Consider the following 6,627-nt stretch of genomic DNA (forward strand, 5'->3'; position numbering starts at 1 on the left):
CGCGTATTCTTGGGCTAGTCTACCGTCTTGTAGCCGCCTAATGTTAAGCCGTCGCGTTTGACTTCGACGCGTGGTGTACACCGTCGAGAGTTTTGAGTGCAAACATACTGCAACGAGGTAGAGGTCGGATTCAATATTCGCACTGCGGTAAATGCGGACGTCTAGTGAGCGCCACGACGTCGAAGTTCCGGGGATATAATTCATCGTAAATCATCTTGTCGCAACCTGCGAAACCAAGTGACCTAGCGAATTATTGAGCCTGCTCAAACCTCCTATCTCGTAGGAGGGCCGTCGTGTCAGGTCTGTTGTGTGTCCCACCTAACTTGGGCTTGTCACACGGCCATTTTGAAAGGGGGCCTACTTGCTAATACATGCAGTTTTTTAGGAATTTACCAGGGCCCACTGTTAAACCCCACCACATCCTAGACAAGCCCAACAACTCACAGATGGTCTGGGGCGGGATCGTCAACCCCTTGGACATAGTCCCTGCTGCCCACAATAACATCTCACTCGCCAAATGTTGTCAAGAATTGTAGAGGATCCAGAAGTTATTGAAGGATTTCGGAGAAATCGTAATGTTTCCGATACGAATCTACGAGGATAATCAAAGCTGCATAAAAATGTTAACCAACCACGTAAAGAAACGATCGAAGCACATAGACACAAAATTCAATTTTATCAAGGGCAGAACGCAATGAAATAGAAGTAAGTTACTGTCCAACAGAAACAATGCTAGCGGACATACTCACGAAGCCATTGAATAGAGTAAGATTAGAAACATTTCGTACGAAGATTGGAATTCGACTTGTAAGCGATGACAATATGGTCCACACAGGATCTTCCGGCACGGAATCCGGCCTGCTGCCGCCGGAGAGTCGCATCGATCTTCTCCTGAATCCGGGCTAAGATGACTTTGCATATAACTTTGAGAACGGTACACAGCAACATAATGCCTCGCCAGTTATCGCATACAGTCAGGTCACCCTTTTTGGGTACTTTCACTAAGATACCTTGCATCCAGTCGACCGGGAAAGTTGCGGTGTCCTAGATATTACAAAATGAACGATGCAGTAGTTGAGCGGATGTCATGGGGTCAGCTTTGAACATCTCGGCTGATATGCGATCAACCCCTGGAGCTTTATTCGATTTCATGCATTGGATGGCTGTTTGAATCTCTAGCAGTGATGGAGCTGCGGTATTGACGCGTGTTATACGTCGGATCCTAGGCAGATCATGCCGAGGTGGTGATGGCCTAGCTGGCACTTGAAAAAGTTGTTCGAAGTGCGTTTCAGCTGGTCAGTTGGGTCGGTCAATAACTGATCATTCGCGTCTTTCACAGGCATCGTTGCATTCATCTTCACTCCGCTTAAGCGTCGTGAGATATCGTGAGATATACGCCGCAGGCGTATTTCGCCGATGATGAGGTGATGATCAGACACGATATCGGCACTACGTTTATTCCGTACATCAAGAAGGCTCAGTTTCCATTTTCGGCTGATGCAGATGTGGTCGATTTGATTTTCTGTAAAGCCGTCACGGGAGACCCATGTGACCTTGTGAACCGGTCGATGAGGGAAGAGCGATCCCCCGATCACCATGTCGTTATTACCACAAAAATCTGCGAACAGCTATCCGTTTTCGCTCATTTCTCCGAGACCATGGCGTCCCATAATGCGCCCATGGTTCGAGTTGTCGGATCCGATCTTCGCATTGAAGTCGCCCAAACAGATTTTGATATCACCCTTCGGAATACTATCTACGACGGCATTAAGTTAACTGTAGAAGTTCTCTTTGTCTTGCAGATCGGCAGCATCGGTAGGCGCATTAGTAGGAATCCAAATCCGCAATGCCGGGGAGCGTGTTCACCTCGTAAACCAGAGCATAGCAGAACATGTCCCGACGGCGTTCTGTGTTCTTCAAAGTTTGGCCAACGGACTTCACTCAGTCCTAGGATCTCAAGCTTCATGCGGCGTGCCTCATTGGCAAGTTGTGCCAATTTAACCTGCTGGGATAGGGTTAATGTAATGTAAAGGGTTCCATGTTCTGTTCGTGTCCGTTGTTTCGCGCTAAGAGTCGTCACCGTAAAATCATATTCTTTCATTATCGGATTCTCGAACAAATTGATGTTTCGGGAACAGTAGGTTGTTGGCCCAAGGTTCCCTATCCACTAGGATGGGGCTGCCATCTTAGGTATAGCTTCCGGGGAATAGCATTTCATACTCAACCACTGGATGCCAGAACAGACGCTCCTCCGCACCTTCTTGGTGAACAGACGCTCGATCAGTCGGGTCAAAATTGTTTAAAGTCCCACCCAACACCAGGACTAAGCTAGTGCGCTTTGAGCGGCACACGGTCGCTTTGATAGGGCCTGCTTGGGGACACATGCAGCTTTTTATTAGAAGTTCAACAGAGCCCACTGTCGAACACCACCACATCCTAGGCAGACCCCACAGGACGTACCCTCTCACTCTAGCTGATGTCAGAAAGACAACAGTGCCCAGACTACACTATCAGCTAAGTACGTAATCCTTAGCTGGCGGTCAATTGTCATCGGGAGACCCGTGGAAGCGTGAGGACCAGAGCTATGTTAGGCGCTTCTTACCGGATTTCAACTCACCATTTTGTACCCCTTTTTCGAGTATAGATTCAAGAAAAAGCAAACAAATTGGTTTCGATTGCTTCTGGATAATCTGCCATCTCGTCTTCAGCCGTTTGCAGCTGCTCGATGATTACTTTTTTACGTCGTCTTTCCCCCAGCTGGAAGATCGACATGGGTTCTCCCACAAGTCGCGTCTCGTTGATTAGATACGAGGTTTATGGTGATCAACATTTAGGGATGTTGATAGTATCCGTCGTACGCTAGCCTTAGTTGCACATAGAGACGCTGGTGTGCATCGTGAAATTCGTGGAAAACGGCTCGAGATATCCACTTGAAAAACGATTTTATCTCTGGCTTAGCGTACGACAGCCACCATTCCATCCACGATCCGTAATTTCTGCGCTACCGTGTCCAATATTGCCACTTATAATGGAACTAGACAACATTTCTGTCAACATCTTCTGTCAAAAACTGCGCCCACGCTTATGCCCCAGTGGGGACAGACAGAGCCTTACCGTCAACGGCTTGTGGTCGGTAAAGCAACAGACGTTCGTGAATGCAGACTGTAGATTATTCTGTAGGCCATCGCTTACGTACATAGGTTCAAGTCGGGATTGTGCGTTCCGATTGATGTACGTGAATCTGGGATCACGCGGGAACAGCTTTTCCCACGCATCATGCATCTGCAGTTGTTGAATGTCTGTTTTGATGGGCGGCTCGTCGCGATCAGTCTGCTGTCCAGACTCTTCTCGACGTGTGTAACCTGGATGTGTTCCTTTACTGCAACAGCTGTACCTCTTCTCGTGTGGTCTACATTCACGAAAACGACATAGCCTGGCAAGGAAAGCTATTCGTTCTCGACTTCCTGCAGACACACAATATCGAAACTTTGGCTACTGATGAAGGTTCGGAGTGCGTTCAATTTCGTTTGGTTCGTGATAGTTCCGATGTTTATCGATGCGAGATTGTAGGGCGTGAGAGGCATTTATCGATTGGCGTTCTCATCCCGCTCGTCGTCTCTGTCGTCGCATCCTTGTTTCTTACCCGCCTGGCGGCCTCGGCTTCGATGTTGACGAATCGTCCGGTGTGTGCGTGACGATGAACTGCGCGCACTTTGTTTTTGCAACGGGCTAGGAGACACCTTTCGTATGATGCTCACGGTCGGTTGGCTTGTTGTTTGATTTAGTGTCAGTCTGACACACCGGATGTGGCTGTGGTGAATGCATCTAGCGATGTTGGTGATGGAGCCACATAACGCTGACCGACCGGTTTAACGTTCAAGGGTTTCACACCGTTCGCCTTATTCGGGGTTGTCGTGGCGTAGTTTGCTTCGCTACGTTCGCGTAGCTCTTTTCGACCACCATCTTCTTGTTCTGCACACAACAAATTCCAGAGTGAGTCTGCTCTTTGCAGTGTTTGCAGGAAGAAATCTGTCCCTTGTAGCGGATATAAGCTTGTTGACTATTGATCGTGACCCACGAATCGATGTTGCATTTTATCAGCATGCGAGCCGCCCAATTCCCGAGTGGAAGTCCACCAAACTCGAATTTATCACCCCACGTCAATTTACGCAGTGAGATCACTTCCACGAACTCGACGATCTTCTCTTCGGAAACGTTTTCCGGCAAATCATGTACCTTCACTTCAACACTTCCATCTTCCATGGTTATTCGCAACTTGTGCTTCTTCCCCGCAATATCCACTTCATGTTTATTAACCTTGCCGAAAGCACATTGTTCACCGCGGTGGCACTGGAGTCTCACAACATCTTCTATCTTCAGCCCAAGAACTGTGCGGCAAAAGCCATGCAACGGGAAGCGCGAATAGTTTATACGAAAAGTCTTTTCGCGCCTCATCGCTGTACACTAAAAGCGCGCGATGCGGCACGAGCGGATGAAAAATAAACCACCGGATTTAATTTGCTTGACTTTCGGGGAGCGCAATCGAAAACACGTCTGTTCGTCTCATAAGCTGAGTATCCATTAATTTCGTAGATCCCAATCCAATAGCTACAGTCGCCTCTCCACATCTCGATATTGAAGGGACCATTGAGATAGGGAGAGATCGAGGAATGGGATGAAAATTAAAATGGGTACAACTAGATCCAAAAAAGCTCGTTGCTATGAAAAACGACAACAAAATAAATGTCGTTTCCTGTTGTTGATGTGTTTGTTATTGTCCAAATATGGTCTACACGCTTAGTTCAGTCTACCTATAAATAGGTACTTCATTCACCCATATTTGGGTGACTTATATACTACCGATAATATGGGTAAACTATACCAAGAAAATCGGTAGAATATACCAATATTGTGAGAAAAAGTGGGGTTACTCAAATATGGGTAAGTTCGTTTACTCATATTTGGATGAAATAAAAAACATAAACAAAATAATTTCCCGAACCTTAACATCACTCGAACATGAAGTTTGTTCTCTGAAAAACCCGTCCGGCCGAAACGCCGGGCTGCATAAGAAAAACCTGGTAAGTAATTAAATAAATCCGCAGCGATGAAGTATTTTAATGTAATTCTTCTTGCTATTCAGGTGAACGAACTAGGCTGCACCACAGTCATCCTTTCAAGCATCATGCGAAAGCCGGATGTGACTTTGGAATCGTTTCCCAAAAACTTAGTGCTGGTTCTGGAGCTACGAAAATGACCTGGAAGAATACAACACTCTTACCCACCAATTGGCCGAGTGATTGTCGCAGTTGGCCAATATCTAACTGACATATCCCACCCCAAATATAATGTTGCTTTTCAGAGGAGCACCATTATAGTGTGTCAGCTATAGCTGACCAGCTGTGACATGGATTGAACGCATTTCGTATGGTAAGTATTTCCAAACTAATCCCATTATTCAAAACATTGTTTAATAGTCGACGGCTTTTATTTTTTAGGCTCCGAGCAAAAACTGTTTCGGGCCAGGGCCTTACAGGACTGGATCTTAAGAGCATGTCATAATTTGCACATGAAGCTAATCCGGCGTTCATTCCGGTGAGTATTTTTTTACTGGAAATTGTTTTTGGACTTTCTATTCCAGGGAAGCATAACATTTTTTTCATTTTCGTCATTCACAGGTGCAGTATTCTTGAAACAAGACGCCACCGGATTTCAATAAACGAAATAAAATCGCAAGCGTAAATAAGTCGATAGCTGATATCGTTAACTTACATAATGCAGATTGTACTGTGTCGGAAGCAAAGGATCATCGATATCTTTAACGACTTTTGCTGAATCAACTTCAATGCGGTGCGGAAACATTACAAGGAGAAAGGAATATGCTAAGAGTTCGAAAAACCAGATATGGTTTTTATAAGATGTAATTTCGATGGACCTAATCAGCCGGATTCCCGTTGAATTAAGAGCAGACATCAACATCAATCGGTGAGCTCCGGATTATATCCAAGATTGGATGGATTTATCGAAGAAGGAAGAGTCCGGAAGAGCGTTTGATGTCTGAATGTTCCTCTATACTGATGCAGCTGCTGCTGATGAGCATTTCAGTTTGTTCCATCATCCATCTGCTACCAGGTCCGGAATTGCATTCCATCAAACTTGGTTCATTAATTTGTCGTCTATCATGTGACCCGAGACCTGCTGCTGTTGACATGTGATTCACCATTAGGATTTGATAAATATTCTGCTTTGTGTTGATGCTGCTACCGTGCTACCAAGATTTTTCCGGTGTTACATGCAGCCATTCTTCCAGTCACTTGTGCTTCAATTGTTGAGTAACTTTTTTCAGTTACTACGTAAACATAACATAATATAATAATTGACAACATAATTTAAAATAGCTAATTAAATTGTATACAGTATACCCCCGCTGATCCGACAAATGTATGGCCGGACTACCGGGGTTGCTCTCGTTAATCCGACTGTCAAATCCATACAAATGAATCAAAACAAAATCACAGCACAAATTTGAAAACTGACAGCATAATGTGTTTAAATGGGTGTTGATACTTTTTAATCCGGAAAATTCCGAATTAGCGAGATCCGGACTAACGAGTCGTCGGATTAGCG

The 6,627-nt window shown here is 45.4% G+C and overlaps 1 long non-coding RNA gene across 1 annotated transcript; it reads left to right on the plus strand.

Moving 5' to 3' along the window:
* The first annotated feature begins 4,944 nt into the window (after nt 1–4,944).
* Nucleotides 4,945–6,421, plus strand: LOC134212815 (uncharacterized). Its single transcript, XR_009979352.1, has 4 exons — nt 4,945–5,081; nt 5,144–5,430; nt 5,499–5,595; nt 5,679–6,421. It is a non-coding gene; the product is annotated as an uncharacterized LOC134212815 (long non-coding RNA).
* Nucleotides 6,422–6,627: the final 206 nt, after the last annotated feature.

Source organism: Armigeres subalbatus, chromosome 1, assembly GCF_024139115.2.
Source record: "Armigeres subalbatus isolate Guangzhou_Male chromosome 1, GZ_Asu_2, whole genome shotgun sequence".
Classification (NCBI taxonomy): Eukaryota; Metazoa; Arthropoda; class Insecta; order Diptera; family Culicidae; genus Armigeres; species Armigeres subalbatus.